Source organism: Mustelus asterias, chromosome 24, assembly GCF_964213995.1.
Source record: "Mustelus asterias chromosome 24, sMusAst1.hap1.1, whole genome shotgun sequence".
Lineage (NCBI taxonomy): Eukaryota > Metazoa > Chordata > Chondrichthyes > Carcharhiniformes > Triakidae > Mustelus > Mustelus asterias.
In genome coordinates, this window is record NC_135824.1 from 26359473 (window position 1) to 26379564 (window position 20092).

General features: G+C 46.1%; 1 long non-coding RNA gene across 3 annotated transcripts; it reads left to right on the forward strand.

Annotated features, from left to right (window-relative positions):
* The first annotated feature begins 4384 nt into the window (after positions 1-4384).
* On the forward strand, positions 4385-8397 carry LOC144511293 (uncharacterized). Of its 3 annotated transcripts, XR_013500788.1 has the most exons (3): positions 4385-4991; positions 5743-5882; positions 7144-8397. It is a non-coding gene; the product is annotated as an uncharacterized LOC144511293 (long non-coding RNA). The 3 variants fall into 3 exon arrangements; XR_013500786.1 differs by lacking the exon at positions 5743-5882; XR_013500787.1 differs by lacking the exon at positions 4385-4991 and having other exon boundaries at positions 5156-5882.
* The last annotated feature ends 11695 nt before the right edge of the window (positions 8398-20092 follow it).

A 20092-nucleotide genomic window follows, 5' to 3' on the forward strand; every position in this document is an offset into this window, starting at 1 on the left:
GACATATTTTTACCCACTAATCCCTCTAACCTACGCATCCCAGGACACTAAGGGCAATTTTTTAGCATGGCCAATCAACCTAACCCGCATATCTTTGGACTGTGGAAGGAAACCGGAGCACCCGGAGGAAACCCACGCAGACACGAGGAGAATGTGCAAACTCCACACAGACAGTGACCCAAGCCGGGAATTGAACCCAGGTCCCTGGAGCTGAGACGCAGCAGTGGTAACCACTGTGCTACCATGCCGCCCTCCCTTTCTCCCTCACTGACCTCAAACAGAGAGCTGTCAGACCCAACTTTTGAGCTTTGACAAAGGGTCACCTGGACTTGAAACGTCAGCTCTTTTCTCTCCTTACAGATGCTGCCAGATCTGCTGAGATTTTCCAGCATTTTCTCATTTGGTTCCAGACTTCAAAGTAATTTTTATGGTCTTTGTTGCCTATGTTTGTTCGTTATCAGTTCGGGGCTGTTCATTAAGATATTATTCCAATCAAACCGTCCTCATTTCTTTTACGCACTTTCACATTCTAACGAGAGCTTGTTTTCCAATCCCTCTTATCAGTAGTTTTTGAATCGCCCATAAGCCTCAGAGCCTGACCATGCTGTGCTTGTTTTTTTGCATCGGACCAACAGTTTGTCCAGAGTTGTCCTCATCTGTGGGAAAAACCGGTCGCAGCGTTCAGCATTTTATTTCACTTTGAAAAGTCTTTTGGCCTTGTGAGGCATGCTGATACACAAGATTTGATCAATTTTTAAGCTTGATCAATCTACTGCAAACTATGCAGCGATAATCTGTATTCTTGTCGGGATCAATGCTGATTGCCCAATGTACTGACAACACTATGTTGTGCTGCATTGTTAAATCAGTGGAGAGTACACCTGTGGAAACAGATAATAACAAAGTTCAAACAGAATAAAATATATTCCGGAACCACATTATATTTGGTTGCTCCCTACAGTAAATCTGTAAGTATATTTGAAGGCAAGTTCTAGTGGCTCCAAAACCCAGTCAGCTATTTGCTTACCTTGAGAATACCAACTTGTTGACTTCTTATCTTACCCAGGAATAAGGACAGAAAACAGAAAGTTTGGCATTTTTGGTCCATGGGGGTGGCACAGTGGTTAGCACACTGCTGCCTCACAGTGCCAGGGACCTGGGTTCGATTCCCGGCTTGGGTCACTGTCTGCAGAGTCTGCGTGTTCTCCCCGTGTCTGCGTGGGTTTCCTCCGGGTGCTCCGGTTTTCTCTGTAAGATGTGCTGTTTGAGTGCATTGGCCATGCTAAATTCTCCCTCCGTGTACCCGAACAGGCGCCGGAGTGTGGCGACCAGGGGATTTCCACAGTAATTTCATTGCAGTGTTAAATGTAAGCCTATTTGTGACACTAATAAATAAACTTAAAACTTACGCTTGGAACTGATATTTATTTCTCAGTTGAAGACATGCTTACATGGACCAAAGTCATGTTCTAAAGCAACTGGAGATTTAAAAGCACAAACACACACACACACTGGATAAAACAATTACAGAAAAGGTGACAAATGAGCAATGAGCTCAGGAGTAAACTGTAAAGTGCATGGAAAAAGACCGTTACTCTTTAAACTCAGATTCTAGGTTAACAGAGGAGTATTTTGCACTGAAGACTTGCGTTCAGCAGTGCCAGTAGAACAGCCCATTTCAAGAAATATATATTACTTGCCGCAGGGAGTAATCTGGTTAAAAGCATATTAAAGCACAGCATGATTATTTTTTTGGAGGGTTTGTTAAGCGCTGATTAAACTGAACTTCCAAATACGCTCATGATTTCCTGCCAGCTCTCACTGTGTGAATGGCACTCACAGTAAAACGGGTGTTACAGTAGCAGATGTGGTGGGCATGGAACTGGTACAAACCAGGCAAGTGGCCCAGTTTCTCCAGTCCAAAGAGACATGGAGCAATTGCTCAGACTCTTGAGAGGATGTGATTCTGCTATTGTTGTTTTACATTAAATTTCAGGGAATTGGGCACTGGGCCCTAGATCCATTGACTCCGTCTACACTTCCCGCTGCCTCAGAGAAGCAGCCAGCATAATCAAGGACCCAACGCACCCCGGACATTCTCTCTTCAAACTTCTTCCATCGGGAAAAATATACCAAAGTCTGAGGTCATGTACCAACCAACTCAAGAACCACTTGTTCCCTGCTGCGATCAGACTTTTGAATGGACTTATCTTTTATTAAGCTGACATTTTGAGTCTAGATGACCTTTCACTCTGACGAAGGGTCATCCAGACTCAAAACGTTGGCTCTATTCTCTCCCCACAGATGCTGTCAGACCTGCTGAGATTTTACAGCATTTTCTCTTTTTTTTATATTAAGCTGATCTTTCTCTCTCCCCTAGCTGTGACTATAACACTACATTCTGCACTTTCTCCTTCCCTTCTCTCCTATGTACTCTATGAATGGTATACTTTGTCTGTATAGCATGCAAGAAACAATACTTTTCACTGTATACCATAGAATCCCTACAGTACAGAAGGAGACCATTTGGCCCATTGAGTCTGCACTGACCACAATCCCACCCAGGCCCTATTCCCGTAACCCCACATATTTACCCTGCTAATCCCCTTGACACTAAGGGGCAATTTAGCATAGCCAATCAACCTAACCCGCACATCTTTGGATTGTGGGAGGAAACCGGAGCACCCAGAGGAAACCCACGCAGACACGGGGAGAACATGCAAGCTTCACACAGACAGTCACCCAAGGCCAGAATTGAACCCAGGTCCCTGGCGCTGTGAGGCAGCAGTGCTAACCGCTGTGCCACCTTGCCACATAGAGTCACAGAGGTTTATAGCATGGAAACAGGCCCTTCGGCCCAACTTGTCCATGCCGCCCAGTTTTTACCATTAAGCTCATCCCAATTACCCGCGTTTGTCCCACATTCCTCTATACCAATCCTAGCCATGTGTGACAATAATAAATCAAATCAAACTTACAAAAAGCGATTGTACCTCGCATTTGCTTTAATATGTTATTTTGCTTTCATTCTAAGCTCAGATGATAAATGTAGCTGGCTCGATGTATAAATTGTATTACAGAATAAGAGGTGATTGAACACTTTGTTCGCACAGCCAGACATGATCGCTGGATGGAGATTAAATGTATTGAGGTAACTGCTCTGGTTAAGATCAGTTCAGTTCTCCTTTCTGCTGTGCAACAGATTTTGCCTCGAGGCTGCGGCAAACTGAATGAAACTAGACAACAGAATTGTTGTGGAAAAACTGGTACAGACCAAATAGTCAAGTAGCTGCAAAACCCCATTACGTCTTATCAGTTCTTGCAAGTTGTTAGTTGTCGACAATGCTTGGATTCCTCCCACAGGTAACAGCTCACCACTGAAACTTGTTTTCAGAAACTTGAAACTACCCTCAATTTATTGTCACCGTGCTATTTTTGAGTTACTTTTCTCCATGCCGATTTGTACTGACTGTTGCCCAAGGCAGCTACTGATTCACATCAGGATTCTCAAAGGAAAGACTTGATATCGAATCAAACAATCCCGACAGTGCAGAAGAGGCTATTCGGCTCATCGAGTCTACACTGATTCTCTGATAGAGTATCTTACCCAGGTCCTCTCCTCTGCCCTATTCCCGTAGCTCCACACATTCACCATGGCTAATCTATCTAACACGCACATCTTGGGACACTAAGGGGCAACTTAGCATGGCCAATCCACCCAACCTGCACATCTTTGGAGTGTGGGAGGAAATTGGAGCACCCGGAGGAAATCCATGCAGACACAGGGAGAACGTGCAAACTCCACAAAGACAGTGACTCAAGGCCAGAATCGAACCCAAGTCCCTGGTGTGGTGAGGCGGCAGTGCTAACTGCTGTGCCACCATGCCTTCCAAATAATCAAGATAGTGGGTTCATGTTTCACTGTTCAAAATGCAGTGTATTGGAAGTGATTGCCACCTGTATCTGCATGTGAAGATCCCATCTAGATGTGGGAATGAAATCAATTGCATGTTCAGAGGGGGTGTTAACCAAATGACAGCGTGGGGCCATGCCCCTCCCCTCCCCCAGTGCTGGAATGACGGTACAAGAAAGACCCAATGGAGGCGGTTTATCCAAATCTTCACCTCCTCAGTGTCAAGCTGTGGTTCAGTTGGTAACATTCTCTTTGCTGGAAGTCAGAAGGTCCCAGGTTTAATTCCCAGCTGTGCACAAAGGCCAAGGCTACCACTCCAGTGCAGTGCGGAGAGGGTGCTGTAGTGTTGGAGGTGCCATCTTTCAGATTGAAACGTTAAACCAAGGCAGCAGCTGCCCTCTCAGTGAACGTGGCACCGTTTTGAAACAGAGCAGAGGAGTTAACCCCAGTGCCCTGGTCAATATTTATCTCTCAATAAACATCACAAACAAACAGATTATTTGGTCATTATCACATTGCTGTTTGTGGAAGTTTGCTGTGTGAAAGCTGGCTGCCATATTTCCTACAACAGTGACTGCCCAGTGGTCGTGAAAAAGGTCCGTAACTGTGAACATATCTTTTCTCCAAGGAGCTATCAGGAATTTTCCTGCATGTAACTGATCCCATCTGGGTCTAATTACCTCCGGCATTGGATGCTTTGGAACGTCCTGGTGTTTCAGGGGAACTCATGCCAGCTCTCAAGTGCATGGCGTGAGCTGAGGCTCTTTCAGGGTGGGATTCTCAGAACACTCGGAGCTCCTCCACTTGTCTTTTCATGGAATGGGGAGCAGGAAGCATGAAATCCAGAAGAGAAAATGCTGGAAAATCTCGGCAGGTCTGGCAGCATTTGTAAGGAGAGAAAAGAGCTGACGTTTCGAGTTCAGGTGGCCCTCTGTCAAAGCTAAAAGGCACAGAAAGTAGAAGAGGGAATGAAAGTTGAGTCATAGTCACAGAAACCAGGGGAAAAGACTGCTAATGGCAGTCCGTGGAGGGAATAAAGGGTGTGAATGGCCAAACGGCAGAGAAGCTGAAATCAGAGGTAAGCTGTGACAGATGAAGATGTGGGGGGAGGGAGTTGGGAATGGGTGGGAGAAAGGTAAAATATAGCAAAGGGGGTGAAAAGGTAAGGAAAGGGGGGATAAAGTAGGGGGAAAGAGTGGAGGGGGGGAAACGGCACGGTAGCACAGTGGTTAGTACTGCTGCCTCACAGTGCCAGGGATCCAGGTTCGATTCCCGGCTTGGGTCTCTGTCTGTGCAGAGTTTGCACGTTCTCCCCGTGTCTGTGTGGGTTTCCTCCGGGTGCTCCGGTTTCCTTCCACATTCTGAAAGACGTGCTGGTTAGGTGCATTGACCAGAACAGGCGCCGGAGTGTGGCGACTAGGGGATTTTCACAGTAACTTCATTGCGGTGTGAATGTAAGCCTACTTGTGACTAATAAATAAATTTTTAAAAATGAAGAAAGACAATAAAGAAATAAAAGGTAGAGAAAAGTGAAAAATAAAATAGAATGAAAACAAAAGGATCGAGGTGGGGTCGAGCTAATCATCTGAAATTGTTGAATTCGATGTTGAGACGTAGCTGTAAAGTGCCTCGCCGGAAGATGAGATGCTGTTCCACTCTGACCTATCCGCCAGAAAATATCTGTACAGAAAACAAAAGGCGCAATCTCCTATTTTACATCTATTACAATGCATTTAACAGCACAGAAACAGGCCATTCGGCCCAACAGGTCCATGCCAGAATGCTCCCAATGAGCCTCCTCCTACTGCTGTTCTCTAACTCTTTAACAGATCCTTCCATTCCTCCCTCCTTCATGGTCAGAATTTTACATAGCTGTGTCAGATGTGTGTCCAACCTGGATGTGTGTTAACTCGTGCGAGAAGATGTCGGGAGCGTTTAGCGATGTCATTACGCGCGTGCAGATTTCAAGGTCAGTGCGCACGTGTGTGAATCGGATGCACACTAGCCGACAATTAAAGGGTCAATTAAAGCCATTAAAAGTTCAATTGACAGGGATTTCACAGTGTCTGTGTGATTTTTAGCACAATGCATGGGCAAAACGGGTGGGCATTTCCTCATCCAAGGGTGGGATAAAAGACCCCCAGCACTGGAGCAGTTTCTCTGTGGTAGAGTTTGTAGCTTTTCAATTTTATTTATTAGTGTCACAAGTAGGCTTACATTAACACTGCAATGAAGTTACTGTGAAAATCCCCGAGTCGTCACACTCCGGTGCCTGTTTGGGTACACTGAGGGAGAATTGAGCATGGCCAATGCACCTAACCAACACGTCTTTCGGATTGTGGGAGGAAACCGGAGTACCCGGAGGAAACCCATGTAGATATGGGGAGAACGCGCAAACTCCACACAGACAGTGACACAAGCCGGGAATCGAACCCAGGTTCCTGGCGCTGTGAGGCAGCAGTGCTAACTACTGTGCCACCATATCTCACAGTAAGAGTTTTAACACCAGGTTAAAGTCCAACAGGTTTATTTGGTAGCAAATGCCATTAGCTTTCAGAGCTTCCGAAAGCTAATGGCATTTGCTACCAAATAAACCTGTTGGACTTTAACCTGGTGTTGTTAAAACTCTTACTGTGTTTACCCCAGTCCAACGCCGGCATCTCCACATCATGACTACCATATCTCCCCACTGTGTGATTATAGAGTTTTCCTTGAGTTTCCTGCTTACTGTTTAGCATTTGAAATGGGACTTTCAGTGTTTCAGGACTTCCCTGGAAGGTTTTCCTGAAGATTGGAACATGTCCTTCATTTGCAAGGCACTTGTCCTCCGCATCTGCTCCAATGGGGATAGCCTATACTTCTGGTGGAACCTTCTTGTAAGAGGAGAGGAATGGGCTCAGTTGGTGCAGGGCCAGCAGAGAGGTCAAGGGGTGGGGGGGGCGAGAGGGGGTGGTGGGGTAGAGGGGGGGGGTGGAGGGGAGGGGGGGGTGGAGGGGGGGGCGGTGGCAGGGCAAAGTCACCACTACCCAGTAGCTAGAGTACACAGACGGTGCACCAACTAGCTGCAAATGTCCGGTTCACAGGAGGCTATGCCTCTCCAGGGACGCAGTATTATCACTTTGCGACACGATAGATTCTGAAATTGTTTCTAACTGTGTGGGCAGTCACCCCAGGCCAATGGCATTGAAGGTCAGAGTGGCCTCAACTTCTACATTTCCGGTTCTTTTCAGGGTTCAGTGGGGGAATTGTGCGGCACCTTGCAAGCAGCCACAAACAGTTATGTCAAGCTAGTAACTGATGCCATCTTTAGACACACCTGCACAATCATCAGCGAATGGACAGACGAGGACAGCCAGGTGGCGAGATCACGAAGGTTCGGGGTGATGGTTGGGTTTCCCCACATCCAGGATGCTATAATCTGCCTGTGTGTGGCCTTCAGGGCACCAGAAGGAGAGCCAGGAGCTTTCATCACCAGGAAAGGCGACCACTCGATGAATGTGGTGATTGTCTGCGACCACAGGACACGGGGTTCTACAAATCTGTGCCTGTTACCCAGGGTACGATTCTTACACTTTGCAGCACTCCCAGGTACCAAGGCTGCTCGTGGCTCCTGCAAGATTGGATGGATGGTCCCTGGGTGACAAGGGCTATTCTCGATATCCAGATCACTGACAACCTGTTCTGGTTCCTCCATGCTGATGTGGCTAAGGAAATTCGGCATCTCAGCCATGACTCTTACCAATTGTTTACAGATACACCATAGAAAGCATCCTATCTGGATGTATAAAAGCAAATTACTGCGGATGCTGGAATCTGAAACCAAAAGAGAAAATGTTGAAAAATCTTAGCAGGACTGGCAGCATCTGTAAGGAGAGAAAAGAGTTGATGTTTCGAGTCCAGACGACCCTTTGTCAAAGCTTTGTCAAAGGGTCATCTGGGCTCGAAACATCAGCTCTTTTCTCTCCTTACAGATGCTGCCAGACCTGTTGAGATTTTCCCGCACTCTCTTTTGCTATCTGGATTTATCACAGCTTGGTATGGTTCCTGCTCTGACCAAGACTGCAAGAAACTACAAAGGGTCATGAATGAAGTCCAGTCTATCACTCAAACCAGCCTCCCATCCATTGACTCTAACTACACTTCCTGCTGCTTCGGAAAAGCAGCCAGCATAATCAAGGACCCCACGTATCCCGGACATACTCTCTTCCATCGGAAAAAAGATACAAAAGTCTGAAAACACATACCAACCGACTCAAGAACAGCATATTCCCTGCTGTCATCAGACTTTTGAATGGTCCCATCATCTATTAAGTTGATCTTTCTCTTCACCTTACCTGTAACTTCAACATTATATTTTGCTCCCTCTCCTTTCCTTCTCCTTTATGTATTCTATGAACGGTATGCTTTGTCTGTACAGCGCACAAGAAACAATACTTTTCACTGTATCCCAATACATGTGACAATAATAAATCAACTCAAATGAAGAGGTGGCTGATGACCCCACTCTGTTACCCAAGAACTGAGGCAGAGGCAAGATACAACAGGAGTCATATATCCACAAGAGTGGTGGTGGAGAGGACCATCAGGTTGTTCAAGATGTGCTTCCGATGCCTCGACTAATCCAAGGGATCATTGCAATGTCCTCCAGAGTGTCTCACCCTCATAGCTGTCACATGGTATACCCTGTACAATCTAGCTCTGAAAAGCAGGGACCTGGTGGAGGCTGGGGAGAGCGAGGCAGGACCACAGCCCAGGAAAGATGACTCCAGAGAAGGGTCTGGGGATGAGCCTGGGATCGCACAGGGTGAGGACTTTGAGGCAGATGATTAACCCTCAAGTCCTGAAGTGGGGTTTGGACTCCAGCTTCTGGCTCAAAGGCAGGGACACTATCCGTGGTGCAACCAGACCTCCGCAGTGTTGAGTTATATGCCAGTTTAACAGTGAAGCAATCAGAAAGCTCACCTCTGCTTCCATCCATTATCAATATTACATTTGGTCTGAAGTCTTTGAAATAAATGGGTGGGATTCTCCGGCCATTCACACCAACACGATTCTCTGGTCCCTCCGCACAGTGAATGGAAAATATGGAGTGCCAAATTCTCATCCTCACTTGCAGTAGTGGCGGGGTGTGAATGGCCAGGGAATTCCCAAGTCAACTGTAAAACAATAATCACTGTTGTATCTGAATATCTCATTAGCTTCCAACCATATCTGAAGACAATATTCTGGATGTCACTCTTGAGTAGATATAGTGCAGCGTTGCCACATATCAAAGTTGTTTCAGCTGTGGGCGGCACAGTGGCACAGTGGTTGGCACTGCTGCCTCACAGCGCCAGGGACACGGGTTCGATTCCCGCCTTGAGTCACTGTCTGTGTGGAGTTTGCACATTCTCCCCGTGTCTGCGTGAGTTTCCTCCGGGTGCTCCGGTTTCCTCCCACAGTTCGAAAGATGTGCTGGTTAGGTGCATTGGCCATGCTAAATTCTCCCTCAGTGTAGGTGAACAGGTGTCAGAGTGTGGCGACTAGGGGATTTTCACAGTAACTTCATTGCAGTGTTAATGTAAGCCTACTTGTGACATTAATAAACTCCGTGTGGCAGAAGGTGATTGATCACAATTGAAGACATTACACCTGATTATTTAATCTCTGTCTCTTCTCCATCCTCTGGCAAATGAGCAGTTTTCTTTCACATCAGAACGAGCGAATATGTACATGAGCTGCAATCATTCGAAAAATGACAAACGTCACGTAAATCTAGGCTACAAAGCGTCAGTAACACCAGCAATCCAGATAAAATAATTGCTGAGTAATGGTGGATATAAAATGTTTTTGGGAGATTATCAAAGCTGACAATTGTTGACGTAATAAGCTTGTTTGTCTTGTTAGTCAAAAGAAATTGGAGCAGAAGCAGCTCATTGCGTTTGGCAAATTATGCTTTTCTGCCTCGCTAACCTATTTAGGTTCCCGCCATGACGCATTCGTTTGGAGTTCTACTTTGAGCATTTTTGGCTTGAAGACAGAAATGCTTATTGCATCGAATTTTCAGACTTGGCAGATCTACACGTCTTTATCCGTGAGATCAGATACACTTGAGTTAACAAACTGGAGACCAATCATAAAGCATTTGCTTATTGAAACTGAGCCACTTGTTAAATGGCTATCCACGCCCTGAAATTTAACGAATCCTCCAGGGGCAATACGTATCCACCCTGTGCTTCTTGTCCTAACAGACAAAAGTGTGGGAAACCTGATCTGCCCAGAGGCTCCCCAGTTGCCCATGACAACATGCCCATAAGTGCAACCATCCTGTCTTTCATACTTGTAAGAAATAAATATTTACTTCAACAGAGCTCATCAACAGAGTTAAGAACATGCAAACCCATGGCGCAAGTCAATCATCATTTTAAGTACTGAGAGGTAGAAATCAGTGTATTAGAAGTATGTGTATGGAGTGAAGATAGCACTGCTGTTTCACTGCGCCAGGGACCCGGGTTCGATTCCTGGCTTGGGTCACTGCCTGTGCAGTGACCCGTGTCTGCGTGGGATTCCTCTGGGTGCTCCAGTTTCCTCCCATAGTCCAAACGATGTGCTGGTTAAGTGCATTGGCCATGCTAAATTCTCCCTCAGTGTACCCAAACAGGAGTGTGGCGACTAGGGAATTTTCACAATAACTTCACTGCAGTGTTAACATAAGCCTACTTGTGACACCAACATAAAAATAAAACATAAATTAAAGATAATGGGTGGGAATTTCTGGTCTCTCCCGAGCCAAGTCAACAGAGATTTCTATTGTTGGACCCTCACCCGCGTTGATTCTGTGGTGGGCGAGGTGGTGTGGTTCCGGCCCATGACTTCCTTCTTCACAGGAAATTCAATGATATGTTTAAAAAGAAACAATGAGGCAAATTTTCCAGTTCCGCCTGCCACAGGAATCGTAGCAGGCGAGGGGCAGACCATGGAAAGGCCCATTGACCTCGGGTAGGATTTTCCGGTTTCGGGGCGAATACAGCCGGAAAATCCCGCCCAGAAACTTCAAACACTGGAATGATGAGATAGAAGCAGAAATTGCTGGAAATACACAGCAGGTCCAGCAACATCTGAAAAGAGAGGAGTAAACATTTTCCAACACGTTCCTTCACCATTCTGATGAAGGGCCCTTTTCCAAAGTAGCTAACCTACTTTTCTCCAGAGCTGCTGCCTTGTCTTTATCTGACATTTTGTTTTGTTGCACTGAATTCCAGCCCAATTAAATGATTTCTGTCATTGTCGGGAATGTCTCCTAAGCACAACTTTGAAGTTAATGTTATTTATAAACTTGCTCCCGTTTTGCACTTAAGTAATGGAAAAGCGATGCAGCAACAGCCAAGTAATAGCAGAGGATGCTGGATAAAGTCAACAGGTCTGGGAGCAACGGTGGAGAGGGAAACAAGAGTTAACGTTTCCAGTCCATTTGACTCTCCTTCATAGAACCATAGAAAATTACAGCTCAGAAACAGGCCTTTTGGCCCTTCTTGTCTGTGCCGAACCATTTTTTGCCTAGTCCCACTGACCTGCACTTGGACCATATCCCTCCACACCCCTCTCATCCATGAACCCGTCCAAGTTTTTCTTAAATGTTAAAAGTGGGACTTTATCTACTTTATCCAGCAGCTCATTCCACACTCCCACCACTCTCTGCGTGAAGAAGCCCCCCCTAATATTCCCTTTAAACTTTTCTCCTTTCACCCTTAACCCATGCCCTCTGTTTTTTTTCTCCCCTAGCCTCAGCGGAAAAAGCCTGCTTGCATTCACTCTATACCCATCAAAATCTTATACACCTCTATCAAATCTCCCCTCAATCTTCTACGCTCCAGGGAATAAAGTCCCAACCTATTCAATCTCTCTCTGTAACTCAGCTTCTCAAGTCCCGGCAACATCCTTGTGAACCTTCTCTGCACTCTTTCAACCTTATTTACATCCTTCCTGTAACTAGGTGACCAAAACTGTACACAATACTCCAAATTCGGCCTCACCAATGCCTTATATAACCTTACCATAACACTCCAACTTTTATACTCGATACTCCGATTTATAAAGGTCAATGTACCAAAGGCACTCCTTACGACCCTATCCACCTGTGAAGTCACTTTTAGGGAATTCTGTACCTGTATTCCCAGATCCCTCTGTTCAACTGCACTCTTCAGAGTCCTACCATTTACCCTGTACGTTCTACTTTGGTTTGTCCTTCCAATGTGCAATATCTCACACTTGTCTGCGTTAAATTCCATTTGCCATTTTTCAGCCCATTTTTCTAGTTGGTCCAAATCCCTCTGCAAGCTTTGAAAACCTTCCTGCGAGCCAACCTTCTTCAGGAATAGCCAAGTCATAGAATCATAAAATACTCACAGCACAGGCAGCACGGTGGCACAGTGGTGAGCACTGCTGCCTCACAGAGCCAGGGACCCAATCTGATTCCCGGCTTGGGTCACTGTCTGTGTAGAGTCTGCATGTTTTCACCATGTCAAGCATGGGTTTCCTCTAAAAGATGTGCTGGTTAGGGTGCATTAGTCATGCTAAATTCTCCCTCAGTGTACCCGAACAGGTGGCAGAGTGTGGCGACTAGGGGATTTTCACAGTAACTTCAATGCAGTGTTAATGCAAGTCTACATGTGGCGAATAAATAAACTTTATTCAGTGCAGAAGAGGTCATTTGGCCTATGGAGTCTACACCAACTCTCTGACAGAGTATGTTACTTAGGCCCTTCCTCCCACCCTATCCTTGTCAAACCACACATTTACCATGGATAATCCACCTAACCTACACAGCTTGGGACACTAAGGGGCAACTTAGCATGGCCAATCCACCTAACCTGCATATCTTTTGACTGTGGGAGGAAACTGGAGCACTCGGAGGAAAGCCACGCAGACACGAGGAGAACGTGCAGACTCCACACATACAGTGACCCGAGGTCGGAATTGAACCCGGGTCCCTGGCGCTGTGAGGCCACCGTTCTCTGTGCAGTTTAGACCCATCACAACCTCTAAATGCAGCTGCTGCTCAGCAAGACAACTGAAGCCCAAAATTTGAAAGCCTGATTTAAATGGCAAAGTTAAATTGAGTGATGCATTCTAATAGATGTGTGAATATCAGAAGGTTTAATAAGCTTCAGAGTCCTATTGCACCCGGAGGTAAACTTTAATCCCATACCTGCTCCATAACCAAAACCTCCATGTTCCTCCTCCCATTCACTCATGCATCTCAGTGCTGCAACAGCTTATCTGCTGCTGATCATACACTTGTTATTTCTTTTTATATATTTATTCATGGATGTGGGCTTAACTGGCTAGACCAGAATTTATTGCCCATTCCTAATTGTCCTTGAGAAGGTGATGGTGACCTACCTTCTCCACCTGCTGAAGGACACTCACAGTGCTTTAGGAAAGGAGTTCCAAGATTCTTACGCAGCAACAATGAAGCAACGGCGATATATTTCCAAGTCAGGATGCTGAGTGGCTTGGAGGGGAACTTCCAGGTGATGATGTTCCTATGCATCTGCTGCGTTTGTCCTTCTAGGTGGTAGTGGTTGTGGTTTAAGGTGCTGTAGACACAATCCTTTCCAGCTGGCCTTTCAAATTCCACCACTCGTAACCTCTGCTCATCCAAAACTCTGGTATCTGTATCCTAACACACAGGTTTTATTAAAAAAAACACTTGTGGGGTGGCATAGTGGTTAGCACTGCTGCCTCACAGTGCCAGGGACCCGGGTTCGATTCCTGGCTTGGATCATTGTCTGTGTGGAGTTTGTACATTCTCCCCATGTCTGCCTGGGTTTCCTCTGGGTGCTCCAGTTTTGTCCCACAGTCTAAAGATGCGCAGGTTAGGTTGATTGGCCATTTTAAATTAACCCTAGTGTCAAGGTCATTAGCAGGATAAAGTATGAGGTGTTGTGGGAATAGGGCCTGGGTGGGATTGTGGTCTGTGCAGACTTGATGGGCCGAATGACCTGCACTGTAGGGATTCTATGTAGGCATCACTGGCTAGGCCAGGATTTATTGCCCCCCTCTCTCGTTGACTTTCAGAAGGTGGTGGTGAGCTGCCTTCTTGAATCACTGCAATCCATGAAGTGTAGGATACACCCATAGTGCGGTCAGGGAGACAGTTCCAGGATTTTAACACGGCAACAGTGAAGGAATGGTGATATGTTTCCAAGTCAGTCTGGTGGCTTACTTGGAGGAGAACCTCCTTCCACCCTTAACCCATGCCCTCTGGTTTTTTTCTCCAAGTGGTGGCATTCCCAGGTATCTGCTGTTCTTGTCTTTCTTGATGGTTGTGGTTGTTGGTTTCGAATACCTTGGTGAATTCCTGCAGTGTTTCTTGTCGATGGACATAATGTTGCCAGTGTTTGTCAGTGATGGAGGGAGTGAATGTTTGTGGAATGGGTATCAATCAAACAGGCTGCTCTGTCCTGGATGGTGTCAAGTATCTTGAGAGTTGTTGGAGCTAAAGTTAAAGTTTTTTATTTATTAGTCACAAGTAAGGCTTACATTAACACTGCAATGAAGTTACTGTGAAAGTCGCCACACTCTATCACCTGTTTGGGTCAATGCACCTAACCAGCACGTCTTTTAGACTGTGGGAAGTAACCAGAGCACCCAAAGGAAACTCATGCAGACACGGGGAGAACGTGCAAACTCCACACAGACAGTGATCCAAGCCGGGAATCGAACCCAGGTCCTTGGCAGTGTGAGGCAGCAGTGCTAACCACTGTGCCACCGTGCATTCATCCAGGCAAGTGGAGAGTATTCCATTGCACTTCTGACTTGTGCTTATAGATGGTGGACAGGTTTTGGGGAGTCAGGAGATGAGTTACTCGCCATGGGATTCCTAGCCTCTGACCTGCTCTTGTAGCCATTGTATTTATATGGCCAATCCAGTTCAGTATCTGGATGCTGGCAGTACAGGAGTCAGTGACGGTAATATTAAATGTCAAGAGGTGATGGTTAGATTCTCTCTTGTTGGAGATTGTCCTTACCTGGCACTTGCGTGGCACAAATGTTACATGGAACTTGTTTCGCACAGGTGTGCTTTCCTGCTGGCGCTGCGGAGAATCAGGCATGCGTGGTCGGGGCTTTATCTGTATCCATTAGTGGTATGCAGATGAGATTCACATCAGCCTCCAGTGGGTTTTCCAATTGGCCATGGCGGGCACCAATGGAAAATCCCACTGTATGTACATGCCAAACTGATTTTTGGGCCTCCCACCAAATCCTCTCCTCTACCCAACATTGAACTCATTGGCAGTGAGTTGGGAGAACTCCACCCCTAGTCTGCTGTGTCAGTTGAAGCCCATTTCTTTGAAGCTAAGTGGAACTAAACTGAGAGGAAGGAACTTCCTGAAGAGAACCAACTATAAGCAAATATTTCCATTGTATATCAGAATATGGAAGACCTGATTAGATATATTTGTTTGATCTCACAATTCTCTTTCTTACAAAGTTTGACGTTACTGTTAACTAAAATGTGAGGCAGGATTTTTCAAATGGTGGAGTTTCCCATCTCGCCACAGGAAAAGCCGATGGAAAATCCTTGCCGAATACTGTGCCGTGGCCACTTAATGTTCGGCAAGATTTATCCCCATCTTGAGAGGGAGTCCCGCCTTACAGAGCAGCTGGCCAATCTGATTGGCTGTCAGCTCTGCATTCCCAGTAGCTTCAGGTCCAAGCAATGGCCACTGCTACAGGCTGCCCCTGAAGAAGAGAAGGTTATGGAGGAAGAACTTCAGGTAAGTCTAGGGTTGGCAAGTCCCAGCAAAGGGAGCAAAGGGATTGAGGGGGCTGGATTTGAGAGGCCAGGGTGAGGGGTGGGGGGGGGGTGCCTCTGATGGACACAGGGGACCCTCAAAGGAGGTTGCCCCTCATTCTTGCCCAATACTACCCTACACAGTAAAAGCTGCTAACCCTAGTGTGGCCCTCATCCTATTGTGGGAAAGATAGCAGTGGGGGCGGATAGAGGCACATACGTGGCCATTGATTGGCTACCTTAGGGGTCTCAAAAGGCCCAAGAGCAAGCAGGCCAAATGATGCCTGCACCGTCTCTCATGAAATAGGAGACAGGTCCAGGCAGGTGGTTAGGCAAAGGGCAGACCACATGTTGCATTTTGCGAGCTTCCCCCACCTTCAAACCTGCCTGCAGTGTGCTATAAAATTCCACCAATCATAGAATCCCTACAGTGCAGAAGGAGGCCATTTGGCCCATCAAGCCTACACCGACAGCAATTCCACCCAGGCCTTTCCCCGTAACCCCCATGTATGTAGCCTGCTAATCTCCCTGACACTAAGGGGCAATTTAGCATTGCCAATCAACCTAACCTGCACATCTTTGGAATAACCCATGGTTATTCTGTTATTTGACATACTATTCTCTGTCAGTGAAAAATAAATGCTGTTAATTATTTAAGGTCAAATGGGTTCACTCTTTAATTAAGGTGTTTTATTTGCATTATTATGTGTAAATGGTTCTATGATGGTTAATGATGAATTAAAACTGAATGAAAGAAAGTATGTTGTGTTGGGCAATTTCCAGCATAGCCTGACTGGCAGCTCGTACCAAGATACCATGAATAAAGGTCAAATGGGCTTTGCAGGGGTCAAGGCAACATAGCAATGACCAAAAGAAATTTGTCTCATGAGGTTCAGATCAGCAGATAGCCAAATGCAAACCGTTTGGGTAAAGAAAAGCCTCCTGCCACGACAAATGAGAATAATGGCCAGACGCAACTTTTGCTTCCTTCCTGGAACATTGAAAAGTAGGCCAGCGGATGTGGCAAAGAGGGGAACCTTCCTCACACAGCACCAATTGCAATTCATCAGCCATTAAACAAGGAGTCGGATGATAAATTAATCCATCGTTTGCTTTTACAGTCATCCTTACTTGCTAGCTTTCTTGCAATTTCCTTTGTGAGTCACTTCTTAGCTTTGACAAAGTCTGCCAATGGGTTAAGATTTCTAAGACTGGTTAGTAACTGAGAGAATTTTTGATCCCTCTTTTGCCACTTCTCTTCAATTATCTGCAACCCTGATTCTCAACACCCCCTACCCCCATCCCCACCTCAACACTCTCTGTCACCAACCCCCCACCCTCTGCTCCCCAACACTGTAACTTTCTGCTCCTGCCTTAGGTCCGTACTACCTGTATGAACACAAATCACCTGGAGCTATGTACAACTGAGCCTGAGAATTTGCGTGCAATAAACTCGTTACCACTTTGATAAGATTTGCGTGTGTTCTGAACCATTAAGAACTGAATTACACCACAACCTGAAAATCAATCTACTTGTTCACAGATATTTATACTACCCAAAAGTAATGTCCCAGTGGTAAGCACTGCTGCCTCACGGTGCCAGGGACCCAGGTTTGATTCCTGGCTTGGGTCACTATCTGTGTGGAGTTTGCATGTTCTTCCCTGCATGGGTTTCCTCCGGGTACTCCAGTTTCCTCCCACAGTCCGAAAGACTGGTTAGGTGCATTGGCCATGCTAAATTCTCCCTCGGTGTACCCAAAAAGGTACCAGAGTGTGGCGACTAGCGGATTCTCACAGTAACTTCATTGCAGTGTTAATGTAAGCCTACTTGTGTCACTAATATCTAAACTTTTAAACAAAGAGCAGGAAGAAAAGAAATTTACTCCAGTTGTATAGATATGGACAAAAAAAGCTGGGAAAGCCCATTTATATTTCACACCCATTCTATTCAAAACATAGGGACAGACATGGGCCATTCAGCCCATCAAGCCCCTTCAATTTGAGTCACATCAACCTATTACAAATGGGCGGAATTAATCCATAATTAGTCAGAGGCCTGAGTTCTCTGACCTTGCCCATGCCTGGAATTCTCCGTTCCCGCTGAGATTTGGTTGAGTGTCACATTCTCCATTCTCGCTGGCAGCAATGGCATTGAAAATCTGAGAATTCTGGCCTGAGTGCTAGGCTCTGACTGAAAACTGGGTGTGGATCTTTCCCGATGCAGTGCTGAGGTTTCAGACCAGACCAGATGGTTTATGCCGTCAGTCTGGTGGGGCCTGGTCCAGCGCTGAAGTTAAACTACTTACTTACCAACAAAGAGGACTCACACCCCCTCCCCCCTCACCCCCCGCAAACATCAGGGTGACCAACCCAAACCCCCTCCCCCACGCAAGAAAGATATTGCGGGCTCTCTTCCCACCCACCACTGCTGGCAGTATTGTTGGCATACTCCCCCTCACAGGCAATTCCCCCCCGCCATCTCAATGACCAATGACAAGTTTTCCCCACCACTTAAATGGCAAATCCCCTTCCTTCCCTTCAATAATGTACCCCCGTTCACAAGCAGTTGATGTCATATACATGGATTTTAGTAAGGCGTTGATAAGGTCCCCCATGGTCGGCTTATGATGAAAGTGAGGAGGTGTGGGATAGAGGGAAAGTTGGCCGATTGGATAGGTAACTGGCTGTCTGATCGAAGACAGAGGATGGTGGTGGATGGAAAATTTTCGGATTGGAGGCAGGTTGCTAGCGGAGTGCCACAGGGATCAGTGCTTGGTCCTCTGCTCTTTGTGATTTTTATTAATGACTTAGAGGAGGGGGCTGAAGGGTGGATCAGTAAATTTGCTGATGACACCAAGATTGGTGGAGTAGTGGATGAGGTGGAGGGCTGTTGTAGGCTGCAAAGAGACATAGATAGAATGCAAAGCTGGGCTGAAAAATGGCAAATGGAGTTTAACCCTGATAAATGTGAGGTGATTCATTTTGGTAGGACTAATTTAAATGTGGATTACAGGGTCAAAGGTAGGGTTCTGAAGACTGTGAAGGAACAGAGAGATCTTGGGGTCCATATCCACAGATCTCTAAAGGTTGCCAGTCAAGTGGATAGAGCTGTGAAGAAGGCCTATAGTGTGTTAGCTTTTATTAACAGGGGGTTGGAGTTTTAGAGCCGTGGGGTTATGCTGCAACTGTACAGGACCTTGGTGAGACCACATTTGGAATATTGTGTGCAGTCCTGGTCACCTCACTATAAGAAGGATGTGGAAGCGCTGGAAAGAGTGCAGAGGAGATTTACCATGATGCTGCCTGGTTTGGAGGGTAGGTCTTATGAGGAAAGGTTGAGGGAGCTAGGGCTGTTCTCTCTGGAGCGGAGGAGGCTGAGGGGAGACTTAATAGAGGTGTATAAAATGATGAAGGGGATAGATAGAGTGAACGTTCAAAGACTATTTCCTCGGGTGGATGGAGCTATTACAAGGGGGCATAACTATAGGGTTCGTGGTGGGAGATACAGGACGGATATCAGAGGTAGGTTCTTTACGCAGAGAGTGGTTGGGGTGTGGAATGGACTGCCTGCAGTGATAGTGGAGTCAGACACTTTAGAAACATTTAAGCGGTTATTGGATAGGCACATGGAGCACACCAGGATGATAGGGAGTGGGATAGCTTGATCTTGGTTTCAGATAAAGCTCGGCACAACATCGTGGGCCGAAGGGCCTGTTCTGTGCTGTACTGTTCTATGTTCTATGTTCTGTAATCATCTTATTTTGTGTGCATGAGTCTTGTGTGAATGAGTGAGTGGATGCTGTCGCATTTACATTTTGAATGTTGAGAGAAAATAAACCTTTATTCTTTCTTCTCATTTAACCTTATGAAAAAGCCTGCTTTGGTTAACTGCATTGGCCATGCTAAATTCTCCCTCAGTGTACCCGAACAGGCGCCGGAGTGTGGCAACTCGGGGATTTTCACAGTAACCTCATTGCAGTGTTAATGTAAGCCTACTTGTGACACTAATAAATAAGCTTTAAACTTTAAACTTGTGTCTGTTCTTAAAAGTCACAGCACTTGAGGAGTTAAGGCACATATTTTCAAACACATCTTGTTGCGGTCAGAGGTAGGAAAACGGGGAACTATTTCACCATCTCTCTGTCTGTCACAGATGCCACGTGAGACATTGTGGTTGCAACTGTGCCAGAAACAAGTGCAAGCAATTTTTACCCTTTCGTTGTTTTGACTTGGTAAAGTTTTTAAATTATGCTTTTACAAGCTTCTCTTTATATGTTGATTCTTCTTATCCACTACAGCAGTTTGCAAGAATTTCATAGCTGAACACAATTAAATATTTCTCTGCCAGTGGGCGGCATGGTGGCACAGTGGTTATCACTGCTGCCTCACAGTGCCAGGGA